Source organism: Daktulosphaira vitifoliae, unplaced genomic scaffold (assembly GCF_025091365.1).
Source record: "Daktulosphaira vitifoliae isolate Bord-2020 unplaced genomic scaffold, ASM2509136v1 Scaffold_3, whole genome shotgun sequence".
In the NCBI taxonomy this organism is placed as follows: domain Eukaryota; kingdom Metazoa; phylum Arthropoda; class Insecta; order Hemiptera; family Phylloxeridae; genus Daktulosphaira; species Daktulosphaira vitifoliae.
In genome coordinates, this window is record NW_026099574.1 from 44,164,161 (window position 1) to 44,184,149 (window position 19,989).

The following is a 19,989-nucleotide window of genomic DNA, read 5'->3' on the forward strand; positions in this document are numbered from 1 at the left end:
CTTCACTCAAATTATTTGTTAACATTTGTACTTCCTCATTTAATTGCATTACTTCATTCGATTTAAGTATTAACTCAATATCACTTATTGAATTCAGTTCTTTGAGTTCTTTATTTTCAATTATTATCTAAAATAAAAAACAAATTGGTATTTTTATTATTATGTTTTATAAAATTAATTTATATCATTATATTAATATAACAACAAATATTTATGTATGAGACCGTTAGACTATAGGACAGCTAGATATGCTCCGCACTAGAATGCTGTTTTATCTTAAGCCTGTTTAAATCGCTATTATTGATGCGGGAGTGGGTCACCTAGGGGATGACGGCCAATGGTACATCCAATAAGTAACGACAGTAGATAATAATTAAATCATATATAAACACATATATTAGAAATTCTTCAGAGGGTATANTCATATATAAACACATATATTAGAAATTCTTCAGAGGGTATATTAAATTTAAGGGGTAACGGGGTCCTTAAATAATAATGGACGATGAAGCGGCATAAACAAAATAGTTAATAGTAAAATATAAAAATAGTTAATCTCAATTAAAACAAACAATAAATAACATTAAAAATAATATAAAACTCAGCTGAATAGATGAAGTTGTTGACAGTGATGAGTGGACTGTATGAGATCTTGTGGTAATGGTGTCGAAAATTCGAGTACCACGAGTCAAAGTGTAGACCCAGGTAAGTAATGGCAGGTGAGAACAGATGGCGGAAAATCGACTACGGCAATGAACTGTACACGGATGACAATTGACACGGAGGTCATTGATTTTCCGTGCTATGTGGGCAAGGGTAAGTAAAGCAAGACGCTGGAGATCAGCTGTCACACGCTATAATATAATCAACGATGTTTTTAATAACTGGTCTACTAGATCTTTACTAAAGATATTCTGTACCAAACAACAACACATGGGTATATGGATGTACTTTAAAAATTTGTCTGTGGAAGCTGTAGTCTCAAACTTTACGAGTTCTCTGTTTATATTAAGCCACTCAATCAATCACAAAATAAATGTTATGTATAATTTATACATAAATAATAATAAATTATTATTTATTAATTTCTTACATTTTATAAATTCTGTCAATAAAATAGATAATTGAATTTATTATCAGCGTCGTATATCTGTAAATATACATGACTAAACATAATATATGAATGAACTTGTTTACCACCCAACAACTGTGCAAATCAGCGGTTAACTGGGTATCTTGATATGCCATTCTGGTTAATCAATAGGTCTCTAGAGTTGGCACTTTTGATGGGAAATATTAAATAACATCTATCTAACTATTCGATAGTTGTGCACACTTCTTCTTCTTTTTCCTCGCCTTAATACCGATAACTTGGAGTCAGTCACCCTTATCCTAAACTTCCACTTGACACGATCTCCCACATCAGCTGTCCTCAATCGCATTCAATAACTCCATTTCTTTTTTGGTCTTCCTCTACCTCTTCTTTCTTCAACATTCATTTCTACAACTGTTCTTACGGCTTCCAATTCTTCTCTCTTCACAGAGAGAATTATGCACTATTCAAAGTATTTGAATAGTAAAAACATTCGATATATTTTTAAATGTTTGATAGTTTATTCTAAAACTAATCGGTTGCATAAAAAGATCCGACGCAATGACTTTATAATCAACAATTTGGAAGGAAGAATAACTGGAAAGAAACCAAGAGTACACCCAAGGAAAAAATATTTTAAAAATATCCTAGAATCGTGAACTAAGCGTCTTTTGTTTCATTGAAGAATTTGGCGTCAAACAGAGAGGAGTGGCTTCAACGATAAGGCATTGTCATAAAAAGATGATGACTATAGAAATGCTATCACATTAGCTCGGGGGATTTGTTAGTAGTCAAAATATAATTTATACACGGTTATATGATAATATAATCAGTCAATATCTTCTTGGTATCATAATAGTGTAGGTGACCACGTGTTTTTATCACGTAGAATTTAATGTAGAAAATTATCTAATTAAAAAAATTTCTATCGATAATAACTAGTGGACTAATGTTTTGGAAGTTATTAGCATTTTAAAGTATAGTACTGACGGTGAAACTACTATTTTTATCATTAGTCAATTGCCGGTTGCACTTCATCTGATGCCTAGGTACAAAAATTAGAATATCTTCCGAAGCACCTGTCTAAAAGTTGTTATCGACCAATCATTTTTTTAATTATATAATTTTCTATATTATAAGCTAGTTTAATATGTATTTAATCATTAAAAGAATCAACTAAAGTCATATATTAAAAGAAAAAAGTTGACACACTTATAAGATATAAGGGATTGCCTTAAAAATTTTTTTATAACAAGTATATAGAAATGTCACTAACAAAATCTAAAAAAAAATTTTTTTTAAAAACTTATGATTTTAAGGATAATTTATTGACCAGCTTTTAAAAACACATCTTGTATTATTATGATGTAATATATTTAATTATTTATTAAATTCATGTTTAGATTATTTATTTTTAATTTATTTATCATTTACTCAGGTGATTGGCCAACTATATATCACGTAATATCTTTAAAGATACAAGTGTTATAAAAAATTTTTATTTTTAATCATTATATATCTTTGATAAGCTATTTCACAAGAAAAATTAAATTTCTATTATCATACTTTATACTTAGTACTTGTATCAACTTTTGATTTTCAAATGGCAACCCCATATTACTTTTATAATTTTTGTTCGTCATAAAAAAAAAAAAAATTATGAATTTTAAATAATAATTTTACGTTACTATAAAATTTACGATGTTTGATAAAAAAAATCAGTAGTTTTTCCAACATGGTCACATTATTATTTTATGTAGCGATAAGGGCTACCGGTTTACTGTGTCAACGCACGTAGTCAGAATAGCGCTTATCAATTTATAACCTATAGCATTCATGTCTGTTATAATTTTTCCTTAATAAACCCTAAAATTTATATAGCCATGAAGCACTTAATATTATATAAAATATTTTTTTTTGTTAAACTAAATCTAATAGGGTAAAAAAAAAATACGATTGTCATTTGAAAATATGAAGTTGATAGAAATTTTAAGCACAAGGGATGGTGGTAGAAATTAAAATTTTCATGTGAAACATATCATAGATCCTTAATAATTAAAAAAAAAAAATGTTTATAACACTTGTATTTTTTTGGATATTACGTGAAACGTAGTTAGCCAATCACTCTGTATAGTTATAGTAGGATAGAGTAGTAAAATTATTTTATATTGTATCTAATTTGTTAAGTTTATTATGATTCTGTTATTTTTTGAGGCTAATGATATTGAGCATTGTACTTACTTGAACCGATTGATTGTACTTAATATTCGATAAATAGACGAGTAATGGAAATCCGGCTTATGATTAATGTGAGTTAGTATAAATATAGTTATATAATGTGTTATTAGTCAATTAGTTAAATTAAAAAAAAATTATTTATTTATTTGTTTGTTGTAAGTTGTAAAATTACTTAAAGACTAATCGTTGAAATTCAAAAGCTAACTTTTAAATCAGTGTATTATTAGTTATCAAGTAATTATAGAATCTTTATTATATTAATTATTGTTATTTATATAATACTTAATACCATGTTCATGAAAAGATAACATTCTGATCGGATGGCCGAATAGTACATTTTTTCAAGCATTTAAGTTAAAATTATAATTTCAATATTAGTTAAAATGATAATTTTTAAATAAATTAGAAATAAAAGACAATAATCTTACAGAAATGCCATTAGGACCATTTTTAGTCATTTTTTTTAAGGAGTTAAAAAGTGAGGATGGCACATTGCACATCTTCAAGAGTAATGTAGGAATATAAAAGAAGCTTATAAGGGTAAACATAAAACTTAGGACAATAAGAAGTTGAAGATGTAAAAGTGTTAAATAAGGAATAAAAGTACTTAGAAAACAGGTTAGCAGAATCAAGCGGATTGTCAGTCGTCTCATTACCTAAACGTAGATAAGAGAGAATAATCTTACGCAGGCCTATACTTTTGGTAAATTTCTGAAAGAAGGGATCGAGAATTGAGCTTACATTTTTTTTAATATAAGATTGATAGTATGGCAAGGAATCAATAATTGTTGTGGTAATAATAATAGTATAATAATTGAAAGAAGTTAATCCTAGCTTATCAGATTACTATGTAACATTTGGTAGTTTCTAGATAAAATAACTAAATGTGATTTATAGTGCGAAATAACTTGTTCGACAGATGGAGCATAGGATTCCTATCAGGAGAGGTAAGTGAGGGGGTAAACATAGGAGAAGAATATATGAGACTAACTCATTTGGTTTTAAATGGGATGTTACGTAACAAGAGGTTACGTACATCTTGATTTAATATTTTTAAATTATAATTAAGGATTTTTTCACAAGTATTATTGTTATTAAAATTAAACTTATTAATAGGTTTAGAAAAAAATGCTTAACAATAGTAAAATATATGAAGAAAGAATTCAAAGTTTGTTCAGCTGAGTAGCAGTATATACAGAAAGTGGTTTGTAGATTATTACTACTATATACAAAGCTAAGGCGTTGATCTGGTAGACTGGATCGTGAGCATGGGACAAACTCATGGGAATATATAATTCAATGAACATGAGTTGGTTTTACTAGAGGCAGGGAGTACTTCCCTCGGACAATTTAGTCTCAAAACAACGTTGTCGACTGTGGGATATGTTTTTTGAACAGATACTAGGAATACCATTTAAATAGGTGATAGTAAGGGTAGTCTAACACACTAATTGACGATGTTCCAATTCACGATAACAGATACGAAGTAGCAGGCGTACCAAAAAAGTTTTGTGGCGAGCTAGGCTCGTAAGACGCTAAAGACTTGAGGTTTGCATTTTATTGACTCGCCAATAAATTATCCTGAGAAAGTTGTATATGAGTAATAACTTTGAAATATATTACTTAAACACAAGAACTACTAAATAACTTTAAAGATAAAAAATAATAAAATGTAACTAAAATGATCTATCATATAATCATATAATCTAACTATCAATTATGAGATTTTTATGCAAAATTTTAAATTCGTTACAATAACTTAATTATATCCTGAGCCTTCTATCTTTTCTTTGAAATTATTTGAAATTATTTTATAATAACATTATCAAATTTAATTGTTTTAAATAATTGTATCTTTCTTCAATATAAAAAAACGTATGAATTTTACATTGAATCTATAAACTAAACCAAAATCGAACACTAGAAATTATGAAATAATCACAAACTCAGTGTTTCGATAATTTTCAAACAATAATAATTTTATATTAATAAATAAAAATTTATTATGTCATTATTTAAAAATTAAGAAAGTTAAATTTCTTTTACTTAATAAGAATGAATTCGTATGGAGATGACAAAAATATATGAAAGCATATTTTTATAACAATAAGGTGGATAAATTATATGTTTAATTAATATACATATAGTTTTTTATTTTTATTATGTTTTTTAAACAATGACTTGTTTATAGTTGGTTAAGTGGGGCATTATTATTTAAGAAAGTATTATCTGAATTGTCAGGGAGTCTTTCGGCAACGAGCGAAGGAGACAATGTTCGCAAAGAATGTATTTTATTGAATTTTTGTATGTAAATATTTTATAGAATTTATAACTATATTACCCAACATAAATTTTAAATATTATCAAAGTAAAGGTTTAATAATTATATATTTACCTGATCATTTAAGTTTTTCAAATCATCCAACTTTTTTTGATAACTATCGATTATTTTTCCATTTTCTTTTTTTCCAATTTCATCTTTTTTAATACGTCTTTCTAGTTCTTCATTACATTTAACATGTGTACTTATTTCCAATTTTAACTCTACAATTTCTTTTTCAAGATTTGAAGATACAATTTTTTCTTCGCTCAAATTATTTGTTAACATTTGCACTACCTTATTGAGTTTAACTATTTCTCTCAATTGTTGTTTTAAATTAATATCAGTTTTAATTTCAAGTCTTGAATTTATGTAGTTCAACTCCTCAATCTTTTTTGTTAATTTGAGAATTATCTGATTCGAATTTGGTAATAAATCAATTGTATTACCTACAAAATATGATATGAAGTTAATTAATAAATTAAAAGTTGAATAATCACACCTATATAAAGTACTGCAATGAAATCAAAACATTTTAGGACAGCTGCAATTCTTTTTTATGTTGAAAACTTTATATTGTGGACTTTAACTTTTTTAGGCATTTCAGTGAAAATTTTATTCTATCGAACAGCAATTAACGCAAAAGTGACATTAAGTAAGTCATTGTGGTACTCTTAACTCTTACAATTTTTAATACAATAATCATTTTGTCATAATTTTTTTTTTAATAATTCATGTATTCTCCAATGCAGTACGAGAAGAGGTTGAGCTAGAAGATTCGAATTTTCAGATAATTATTTTTTCATGGAACTAAAAAAAAAAAATTCGGGGATTCACTTCGAATTTTTGAACTACCTTAATATACAGGGGAAACGGATTTAACTATAAACTCTAAAAAATGTTTGTTTAGTTTTAATTTTTTTCAATATATTAAATGAACAGTATTTAGCTCTTTATTTACAAGAATTATTAATGTGACAATAAATATTGAACTTGGTTATATCATGACTCCAGGTGTACTATTGGATAGTTGTAACACAGCTACCCCTCTCATACCACAGGTCGCACTACGTCTTGTGACGAGATCCATCGGACCTCTCTTCACTTCGTCATGGAAACTATTTAACTATACTTATGTGGCCTTTATTATTATTATAATAATTAAAAATAGCCATATTATATAATGTTAATATATCTACATACATACATAATATATCTATATATCATGTATTGAACCGTCGTGTTATCACTTATTTTAAGCATACACGAGCATTTTAATAAAGTTGGCGTGTAACGCGGCGGGTATAGTTAGTACCAGTATAAATTTATAATTAGAGGCTGATATTAATATATAAATACATATACTAAAACATGATAAAATTGATTATGGTAAATTTCTATATGCCAGTTTCACTTAATTTTTGAAAATAAAATAAAATAAAACTTCTTATTATCAGTACCGAAATATCACCGAATAGTGTTGTTGTGACATGTGTTGTTACAAATCTTGGGTTTCATTGTATTCTCCTTTTAATGTTATAAAATTAAATATTAATAATTTAAATTTTGATAATATTATGAACTCAGACAATATATATTTAAGATGATTAGTTCTATATTCTCAGTTATTTTGTTGGAGTTATTAAAAAATGTTGATACTTTGAACATTGAAACAGTTTAATGTCCTAATTTGACACAACTTTTACAGCTTTTTCACTTGGTCGCAGAATGTAAGAAATCACCAATGGCGTATTTGAAGGTGCCAAAGAATAATAAACCCTCTTGTAGTACATTTCAAGAGTCATATTTATTTTAAAGAACAAATGGCATTTCATTTATATATATAAAAAAAAAAATCTAAAATATTGTTGTCGAATTACTTTTAATTGACATAATTACTGTAATACGCGAAAAAAATTATAAAACCTCACTAGTGTATAGTTATTCAAAAAAATAAAACATTTATGTAAGATGAAATGCGAAAAGGAATAAATAAGGAAGTATTAGGTGATGTGTAAGGGTTAGCTCTACTTAGTCTAACGCATGTGACTTTGGTGGTTGAGTTTGTTTGATATTGGGAAAAAAAAGGAGATACTTTTGTTATAGAATAGGTAGGAGGCAGTGCAACGTAGGTTTTGTATTGTACGTTAGTCGTAAACCGGACATCGAATGATAAGTACGGCGTACCTAAAGTTTTATTCGANTGGCGTATTTGAAGGTGCCAAAGAATAATAAACCCTCTTGTAGTACATTTCAAGAGTCATATTTATTTTAAAGAACAAATGGCATTTCATTTATATATATAAAAAAAAAATCTAAAATATTGTTGTCGAATTACTTTTAATTGACATAATTGCTATAATACGCGAAGAAAATTATAAAACCTCACTAGTGTATAGTTATTCAAAAAAATAAAACATTTATATAAGATGAAATGCGAAAAGGAATAAATAAGGAAGTATTAGGTGATGTGTAAGGGTTAGCTCTACTTAGTCTAACGCATGCGACTTTGGTGGTTGAGTTTGTTTGAAATTGGGGAAAAACAGGAGATACTTTTGTTATAGAATAGGTAGGAGGCAGTGCAACGTAGGTTTTGTATTGTACGTTAGTCGAAAACCGGACATCGAATGATAAGTACGGTGTACCTAAAGTTTTATTCGGNATAAGTACGGCGTACCTAAAGTTTTATTCGAATGTGAAATGTAAATTATATCGTAAAAAACATTCAGTCCACATTAGTAACAAAAAATAGAGTGTTCTTTGTTAAATATAATATAATATAATTTAAATATTGTAAGCTATGTACCAGAATTACTAATAAAGAAAACAAAATTATTTTCTCTTATTAAAGTGGTCGTTTGAAAAATTAAATAGTCAGGATCTGCTTAAAGCTCTCAAGTATATGTAATTATAATTAGTCATTATAATACATTCAAGATTGACTTACTTATTGTCTTTGTTGACCATGCAAATGTTATAAGGAAAGCGATTAAAAAATTAATTCGTGAATACATGAATCATGATATGAAATTAACAGTGTTGAGTAAATGATTTTTTTTTTAATAGAATAGAAATAAATTACAAATTACTTTATACAAAAATTAATAATTACTTGGTAATGGTACTTACTTTTTTCAGTTATATCTTATATATGAAACGCATATGAATAAAATCATTTATACCATGAAGTTTTAATGAAATTTCATCTGAGAAAGTATTGTTGATTATGAAAAAAAAAGTTGAGCAAATATTTTTGTGGGCTATATGCCCCGATACTCCTCAAAATATGCCTTTGTTTCATTATATTTACTANGATACTCCTCAAAATATACCTTTGTTTCATTATATTTACTATACTTAATTGCAAAAAATATTTTGTATGAAATTAATAAAAATGAAAACATAATACAATTGAATGATATTATTTGGGTCTTCATTATCATTTTTAGACTTGTGTACTAAGGGAAATTACCAAGTTTAACTCCCTCCTAAGCAGAAGGAACTAAAAAATACCTAATTTTTCATATAATATGGAGACGTTAAGAATATTTTTTATATTTTTGATCTCCCCATATAATTTTATATTACCCTTATATAATAAATCAAAATAGTTAAATAAATTTAATTATCCTTATGGAGTTAATTAATTTACAATAATAATACTTTTTATATTATAAATTAAATTATACTATTATGACATTATAAGTAGTTTCATTACTTTATACAAATAAAAATAAAAATATAACAGCAAATAATGCCCGTAACAAGTGTTAGGAGTAATTATGTCAATCGCCACCGGAATTTCTGGTAATTTTCTTCTTTTTCCTCGCCTTAATCCCAACTACTTGGGGTCAGTTACCCTTATCCTAAACTTCCACTTGACACGATCTCCCACATCAGCTATTCCATATCGCATTCAAGTTAGGAGTATTTATCTCCCTTATAAAAAGACCAAATTCCTTTACAGTTGGTAGTTCGTCTCTTGACGAATTCTCGGTTTAAAGTTTCATTAGCCGCAGGTCCGCGTTTTTGTCAATCCTACATTAGTGCATCATTATATGAAATTGTTTGCGTTGAAACATCATTTATATAAAAAAAAGAAACATTTTTAATTTTTGTATGTACGAATTAACACAATTCAATTTTTATTTATTCAAACTTTAATAAATCATCATTGACTAGTTCGCAACTTACTAATAGACACTTCGACTGTGTACTAGAGAGGAAGCTTCCGCCATTCCAAGAATACTTCAGTCTTATGTTAAAGGAGCTTTTCAATTAATTTGTCTTTCAACTCAATAAAGAGGACTGTTATCTGTTATTTCTTCTTATATTCACGTGTAGTAATTGTTCTTAACCCTTTTTTATTTATTTAAATATTTTTTGTTTGGATAGGTTTTAAAAAACAGTACAAAAATACAATTTAATATGTTCGTCAATTTTGTGTTGAAAATCATCCCTACTCTTATACCTCTTTAATTGTAAATTATGCAGAGTATTCAACATATCAATTGTTACTAACAAAAATAAAACACCAAACCCGACGCTTGTGTCTAGTAATTTTCACAAACAATTTAAAATACTACAGGTAATTTACTATTGAACATTAACAAGATATTTTTTACCAAATTTTTTCTAAAAATGTACTCTATAAATATAAAAACGTATACTGGTTGGGTTTGATGTATTTAATTTACGGCACCTTGTTGTCCAATAATCTAGTGGACAGCGCATAAAGTACGTCTGACTTCCTTTTTATGGCCTTTAATGGGATCAATATACAGACTTGTACCCTTAAGACATCTCAGTGAATTTCGGCTTGAAATATTCCATTTGTATAAACGTTCGCAATGTCTGATGTCGGCCGACTGATTTTTAGACTCCGATTTCTTATACTATTTTAGTTTGTTGATTGACGATATATACAACCACCTCGTTGACCCACAAAATTAAATAAAAACAACTTCTAATTACTAACTACTAGTATAATATCTATTTTCTATATTAATTATACTGCCTCAAACATACAGTTATCATAATTTAATGAATCATTCATTTATTTGAAATTTTTTTTTTTTTTTTTGAGAAAATAGATAATTTGTACAATTTAGACCACAATAATATATGTTTTGATATAATATAAAAAACATGATACATATAAGATAGAAGCTACTCATTCGTGAAAGTTAAATTTGATAATATAAAATTTTGGTTATTCTACCAAGTAAGTCACTGTCTCTTTAGACATTATTATATAATGTTATTATACAGTTTATGATAAGACTAATTGATTGATTTTGTAATCTATTATGAAAACGTTTATAAAATTGAACAGTCTCCTCCTGTAACAGTCTCCATATAGAAGTCTTTGTAAATTATAGTTCGATATATAAGGGTGGCGTTGGAAAGCAAGCAAAGTAATAAATTTAAAAGGAGTCTTGTTTGATGAATATGGTATCCATGTTAATTGTTTGTCGAGGGTTGAACCTAAATATTTCACTGTATCAGAAGAGGGAAAAAGAGTAATATTTAAAGTGACTCTAGGATAGGTTTAGTGACGTGAAGTAAAAGATGTTTGTACCGATTTGTTGTGATTAGATTTTTACTTAGAGAACGCTTAAATTGATTTTTTCAATTTTAAAATATAAAATGACGGAGAAAGAATTTTGTTTAGTTTGTATAGTATGCCTTTATACACTATCAAAATCTTGACTTATGCCTGAGAATACACAGGTGCAGTATAATTTTTGCTCAAGGAAAAATTAAATAACATAGATTAGTCTATGAGCTTGATGGATTGTATTATTGGAGGAACGAAAGCCAATATGTGGATCACATGAATTATTATTTTTTATAATAGACGGCTATAAGCGTCTCCAAAATTTTGAGGAAAAATGGAAGTAGATTTATTGGTCAATAGACAAAGGGCATATCAGAAGGTTTTGTTAAAAGTATGATGTTTGAAATTTCCAAAGGAAGGTTAATAAAAGGTTTGCAAGGCTGCATTAAATGTGTATGTGAGTAGTGCTATCACTTTTGTTGGGTTGCATCTAGCATATTCAGCGATTATTAAGTCAAAGCCAGGTGATTTTTTACCGCGTGTTTTTTATGGTATATTTAACTTTCTTAGGAGTGAAATACTTTTTTGGGAGACAAAGTGGCATAGAAGCGTTTAAAATGTATTAGCATTATTGATATGATCTGGATTAGCTATATCAGAATAAGGTTTGAATATTTCAAATAGATGTCTGAATACTTTATCTGTATCTGTTAAAGCAAATGTGTTATCAAAGTTAGTAAATGGAGGTAAAGATGTTTCTTTATTTCAACGAAAAAAAATAATATTAACCATTAATTTATTTAAGCGATATACTTATTTCAATTTAACAATCATGGCGTATTTTTTATATACATTCCTTATACTTTGTAACTTATGACGCACTAAATTAATTGCAAAATAAATGCAGTACCTATTAAAAATACTTTTTTGTTTCTTTTAGTTACATTTGTTTCTTGATAAATCAATTATTAATTTCTTTTTAGCAATTCTGATAATGCTGTATATACTTAAAGCAATATTGTAATTAGTATTAATTTCTTTAGACACTTTTTAATTAATAATGTATAAGGCTAAATTAAAAAAAATATATATAAATAATTAATTGGCAATTAGTTAATATGATTTATACTAAAAAGTAAAATTAAATTTTCATGAATAATGAATCATTGAATTTTGTATAATTTATAGTATATGAAACATTCACAAATAAATTTCCAGCTATAGATAAAATTTTAGTCTAGAATTTAATATGTAAATTATGTAATTAGTGATGTAAGTTAATTAATTAGATGATAATTTATTTTTTAATTTTTTACTTTTGAAATGGAATATTTCAAAAAATTAAATCTCTAAAAGTACATATTATTGAATATCATTAAGTTTTTTCTTTCATTTGGGTAATTGTAATTTTTAGAAATTGAATGGGAGTCATCTGAAATTTGAAAATTGGGTGTACATTATTTTGTACTTTCGAACTCTGTTTACGATTGGATCGACGAATAAAATAAAAATTGCTAAATTTACTACCTGCTTAAAATCATTGAACATTCATAAAAAATATACGATCCAAGTAATGATGTTACTTATTGATAATCTCTCGAGTTAGTGTACTAAAATTTAAGTTTTACCTGACACGTAGTAGCATTAAGACTTATACGTTAATATCAACTTGGTACCCAAAAAGCTACAGATCATATCGTTGCGAGTGTGATACAATATATTTATAGTTCTAATTATAAAAATAAAATATACGCAATTATCTATTTAAACTTAGATAAAGCATTTGACAATATTGATATCAGTTTAATATTATATAAATTAATAAAATAAAATTAGGGAGAGCGATTTAACATAATTTTCGTCATAGTTAAATAACATAATACAACATGTTAAAATAATCGAGTGCATTAATTCTCTGTACTCTTAAAATGCTGGATACTGAGAGAATTTTCGTTGACTATCGTTTTAAGCTAAATTTTACTAAAAATTACCTGAGCCAGATTGAGAAAGGATACCATATTTATTATTCTTCTTTTTTTTTGAAACGCAGCATTTGAATACTCTTAGACTTCGACGAAAAAACTTCTTCATCTTCAACGTATTAAAATACATTTTCAAATTTATTGTGGTTTTCAGTATTAAAGTATAAGCACAAAAATAGTTTTCTTCACGAAAATTTAACAACAAACTAATATATATATATATATATTTGTGTAATAATACTGAATATCACATGGCAACTAATATTTTACTACTTTTATGATTTTTAGACTTTTAAATTAGATTAAAAGATCTTCAAACATAGAACACAAAAGACCTCTATTCATTATATAAAATTTATTTATAATTAAAAAATGACATAAATTATGACTCACTTAATTTTGATAACCATTTAAATTGTCAAATTTAATTATTGGCTACTAATATACAAAAAATGTCATGTGAAGTTGTAAAATATCACTTGATTTGAGTAATCATTAGAAATAGATAATTTGAATTATAGTATTAATCATATTAAGCTTTGTTTAAGTGCGATATAATTTTAATTTCAATTAAAAACTCCATCTGCTGGAAACTATAAAAAAATTTTTAAAGATACTTTTACTATCAGTTAAGTACCCTTTGGAAAAATGTATGGATCAATATTATTTTTTTATAAATAATTATTCTATACCCCTCTCATCTGAAACACTTTTTTTGTAAATCGGATCATACCCTTTTATACGAGGGGGGTCAAAACTTTAAACATGCATATTCAAACTAGGATATTTTCAATTTATTTTTTTAAATTGTTCCACTTTTATATATACCTTAAATTTAAGCTTATGTATTACATAAGCTTTAATTTGAAAAAAAAAATTTGACCTATGGATTTGAATTCATGCTGAAAATGACTACCGTATTCAAAAATATGCTATTTTTGTGTTATAATTTAGGGTTTTGTATTTTATTTTATTTTAAAATACCTGACAATTGGAGAACTCTGATTTTCATAAATATTATATAAATAAAAAATTGATATAGCATAGAAAGTTAAATATATTTAAATTTTTTGGCATTTTTAAATCTAGAAAAAGAACTTTGAAATTTAAATTAGCTTAAATTGCCATTTTTTTCAGCCTACGGAAGCGATGTACAGTTGCTGAATCGGTAACACTTGTGTCTTACGCGCTTGGGGTACAAGATTCCAACCCGTGTATGGCAAGGAATTTTATGTATTTTTTTCTTAATTTTTTTTATGTTAGAATAAATTTTCAACTTACTTGATTTTTATCTCATTTAGATTCAATAACTTCAATAAAGATCAAGGATCCCATCACTGTAGTCGCCAATCACGAGAAGAAATTTCTTATTCATATTAAAATTATTTTACTATATTATAGGTTTTAGCTTCAATGAAAAGCTGAGAGGATATTTTTGTAACTATCATTTATTTTCTCTGCTTTAACTGGACCTACATTTTTCAACGATATGACAAATGATTTGACTGGCATCCACAAGAGGGTGGTGGTGGGGTTTTGTGGTTGAAACCCCACACAAAATTTAGAAGCTAAGCGACAATTTTGGACGATAAACAATAATTATAATAATAAAAACGATCATATCATACTATAAATATTTCCACAATAAAGTAATCGAAAACAGAAATTTTATGAGCGAACAATATAGATCAGTTAACAAAGGAAAAATGGCGGAAAAAATTTTCAAACAAATATTTTTTTTTTAAAGTTCAATTAAGATATGTATAATAACATATTATAAAGTCTTCATTGATTGGAATTGAGCTTTTTTTTACAGCCTTGTAAAAGTTCAAAAATATGAGCTTTTTTAATTTTTTCAAAAAATATTTAACTTAAAAAAAAAAAGTTTCGTATAAAAGTGGTTTAAATGACAATTTTAAACAAAAAAGGTATCTTTATTTTTTCATTAAAAAAAATGTTTTTCTAGTTACATTTCTTTCAATGATACGTCAAAAGATCACAAACCGTATCTAGTCGAAGACATTACCCTTAAAAATTGAAAAAATTTCCCTCGTTCCCCGTAAATGGGGGAAACCTCCGAAAAAATTACAAATTTAAAAATGGCTAATTTTCGAAATTTTTTCAATATTTTTACTTAAAACTGCCGTAACTTTTTTAAAAATAAACATATCAATATATTTCTTTTTTTTATAGATGCATGATGTCTTTATCTATCATTTGGTATATTCTTTTATAAATCTGACTTTTTACCTGTCCACAGGGGGGGATTTAAAATGACAACTTTTTTACAAAAAATTAATTTTTCAACTTGACTTTTGAAGATGTTCCGAAAAGTCTGACACTTTTATATATATCCTAAATTAAAGCAAATGTAATGTTCTTTATTATGAAAAAAAAACCTAGCACAGGGGGGTCGCGGCGCAGTGGTGACGTGGCATAGTTGGATCAAGTATAATAATATCTGACAGTGATTAAAATCACTATAAAAAAAAACGCTTCGATGCAAATCTTTAGATAGTGTATAATTTAAAAAAATTGGTGGATTATTCCAAAAGCTACATGATCTGCTAGTTCATTATTAATATCCTAATTAAAATAAAGTATGTCGAATGAAAAAGGGATTATTAAAAAATATTATTTCTCATAAAAAAATAATGTTGATCCATACATTTTTCAATATGTCATAGCATTATAAAGTTAAAAATGTAAAAAATAAAATCGAGAATTTTCACACAATAATAGCATTCGGTAGCCATTTTCACCGTGAAGATAAAATAAAGTCCGAAATTTTTATTTACCATAATAAAGTATATTATATTAGCTTTAATTTAAGATATATACAAAAGTGTCTGACCTTCCGGAACATTTTCAAAAGTTAAGTTGAAAAAGTTAATTTGTTGTGAAAAAGTTGTCATTTGAAATCCCTTCTAAGGCAGATAAAAGGTCAGATTTACAAAAAAAATATACCAATTGATAAGTAAATGCATCAAGCATCTATATAAAAAATTATATTGATATGTTCATTTTTAAAAAGTTACGGTAGTTTTTAGTAAAAAAAATTGAAAAAATTTCGAAAATTGGCGATGTTTAAATTTGTAATTTTTTTGGAGGTTTCATCCATTTACGGGGAACAAGGGAAATTTTTTCAATTTTTGAGGGTAATGTCTTTGATTAGATACGATTTGTGATCTTTTGACGTATCGTTGAAAAAAATCCGTTCGGTGAGAGCTGAGAAAAAGTGGTAACAGAAAAAAAAAAAAAAAAAAAACACATCATAGTAAAACCAATACTTTCTCAGCTTCACATCGAAGCTAAAAATTTGTCCCGACACCTTTTCTTCATTTTTATGTAAAAATCACTGTTTAACATGAAATATTTTTATACTTAAAACTACCATAACTTTTTGAAAAATTAAAATAATTTTTTTTATATTCAATCTTTAGATATTTGTCTTTCATTTGATATAATTTTTTAAAAAATCTGACTCTAAACCTGCCTACAGGAGAAATTCAAAAAATGCACACAAGTTAAGCTTTATCAATTTTATTTTCGAAAATGTTCCGGAAATATTGACAATTTTATTTAATCTTAATCCTTAAACAGTCGCGTGGGTGTCTAGCATACCCCCACATAAATAAAAACGGATGTATTATATTGCATAAAAAGTGTACATAGATATAAATTTAAAAGATGGTTTTTACAGTAATATTGAATCGATTTTCATAAATAAATACATTCGAAAATGCTTAAAACTTAAAATATTCATCAAAATTGAAATGGATCATATTTACCCCCACGCGACTTGTAACGATATAATTTTTTTTTGGACTTGTATTTTTTTTTAAATATCCTTTTATCGTAAATGCAATGTTATAATCGATATAATATTGTGGAATTGGAATTAAATGGATCTGCCACCAACTTTTCAATTAAGTTTTAAAAATAAATAATCTATTGAGAATTTTCACTACTCGATGATACGGAACAAATAAGAACAAAACACGTAATAAATATGTCGCAATGTGGACACATTGATTATCTGTAATCGATGTGCTACTACGAACGAATAATTGTATATACTCGTATCATAATAATTAAATGTATTGTAATATTAATAATAAAAAAATTCAATTCTCAATGATGATTATATAAATGTAAATATATATAAAACTAATAAATATAAGCTATGTTTGAGCTCAAAGAAATACAAGAAAAATTAATTAAAATACATTTTGTAATAGTAAAAGCTTTTGTATATCGTTTTAAAAATAAGATTTTGCAGTTAAAATAATTTTTATACAAACCAAAATTTTTTAATGAAATTTTGAAAATTAAGTTTTTTTTTTCGTAATAAAAATTCTTAAGTAATGAACATAATTTTGTAATTTATTTATTTTTTAATTTTTATCCATATATATCATATGATAACAAATAATGCCTTTGAACTAAAAAAAAAAATAAACTTTTTTATACATATTTTATAATTTTTTAAAAATGGGGTCTGATAGATCCACACGCGACTATGAACGTTAAAAATAGGCACGCGCCTGCTAAAAAGTGAAATTAAAGCTTATATTATATATTTCACTATGAGAAAAAAAAATTCGAAATATAGATTTTCTTCTTGGTGAAAATAGCTACCGTATTCAAAAATATGCTATTTTTATGTTAAAATTCTGTGTTTTGTATTTTATTTTGTTTTAAAATATCTTAAAAGGGAAATACACTGACTTTCATGAATATTATATAATTTAATTGACATAGAATAAAGTTCATAAGACATAAGAAGTTAAACTTATTTAAAATTTTTTTGCTTTTTTAAAGTCGAAAAAGTAACTTTAAAATTTGAGCAGCTTAAATTGCTATTTTTATCACCTGACGATTACTGTAGTATAATTATTAATACAAGTACTAAATATCACATATATATGAATAAAGCAAAAAATCATTCAAGGAATGTTTCCCTTTTAGTTTAATCAAAATAACCATTTATCAACACATGTTTCAAACCAGTTCCCTACAATTCATTAACTACGCCCACACCAGGGTTTCTATCATAATTAACTAATCACAAATAACTATCCAACATCTGAGGATTTTCATTAGAGATCGCTGCCTTACTTCATCAAGCATATAAAAAGCCATTTTTCTCGTAAAATGTGCCCTATCGGCTCTCTCTCATCTCTCTCAACCCTCTTTAGCGGTTGATGGTCAACATTCTCTTACATGGAATCTGCGTCAGTATAAGAAAATATTTTGTCCCTGTGACTTAGTTATTTTTATATCATCCTAAGTGGTGAATATTGTTTTGGATGATTTATTAATATTTTACCCAGGAATAAGTTTTATTTATATTTATTATTACCTAATATCCTCACAATGTGCCGAAAAGAGTGAAGAAGCGTAATTTTATTTATTTAAATATAGTTTGTAATATTTAAAGGTTTTAAATATTATTGTGCCCTACATTCATGAACAGCCTTAATGTGCCGAACTGAGTGAAGAAGCGTAATTTGTGATTAGAATTAACTAGTCTTGGTAGTAATATACTCTGCCTGTTTATTCGCTAGCCATAAAGGACTATGCTGATTACTTTCTGGTAACGTGCAGGCAGTTGAGGTAAAGAGTAATACTAAATTATAATAGAAATTTTTGAAGTGGCCTATATCCGCCGACAATCCAGTTCTAGGACTAGTATTCCGGATAGAGTTCATCATAAGATATATAGTTCGTAATGTAGGAAACTACATCTTGGAAATATCATATTTGTGTTTACTCGCTAGCTGTGAAGGACTATGCCAATTATCTCTAAATAACGTGTAGGCAGTTGACGTAAAAGATAGTAAAAGGTGTATTGAAGAAATATTTAATATACATATTAATAAGGATAACTGTGTCCGCACCAGCCAAGGCTTTATGCTGAGAAACGTAATCATTTCTAATTAACTCTTGGCGTTTAAAAACATTCTACAGTTGAAATATGACCTGAATTAATTTTAATGATTTACTTTAACTTAAATAACCAATAAAAGAAAAAAACACATCATAGTAAAATTAATACCTTCTCAGTTTCGCATCGAAGCTAAAAAAGTGGTTAAAAAGATCTACTCAATAGCGTACTATAAAATTTGATTATAATTGTAAAAATCCATTGTTAAATTAGGAGAAACTAACAATCATTTTTTTTAGAAATGATTTATAAAGCTACATGTTACCAAAAAATTATATAGTCTAGTAGAAGCACATACAAATAGAGTAAAAAAATTATTAAATTACAAAGTAAAATGATTTAATTTTGTAGTTGAAACCTATCATATAAAATTATCATATCAAACTTGATTCGTCAATAAATACTCTGAAAACATTAGAAATGAATGATTTTAATTGTCTGCATGGAGAACATGGGATAAGTAACTGTTTCATTGATAAATTAGAATTTCTTTTTCAATTTTTGAGGGTAACTAATTGTAATCATTTGATGTATCATTGAAAAATATAGAGCAAATAAATGTTGCAAAGTTAGAGCAGAGCAAATAAATGATAGTTAAAAAAAAATACCTTCTCAGCTATGCATCGAAGCTAAATTCTAAAATATAGTAAAATAGTTTTAATATGACTAAGAAATTTCTTATCGCATGGGGCGACTAATGTGATGGGATCCTTGATCTTGATTGAAGTTATTGAATTTACATGAGATAAATATCAAACGAGTTAAAAATTTATGCTAACTAAAAAAGAATTAAGAAAAAATGCAAAAAATTTGCTTGCCATACGTGAGATGGAACCTTGTACCCCA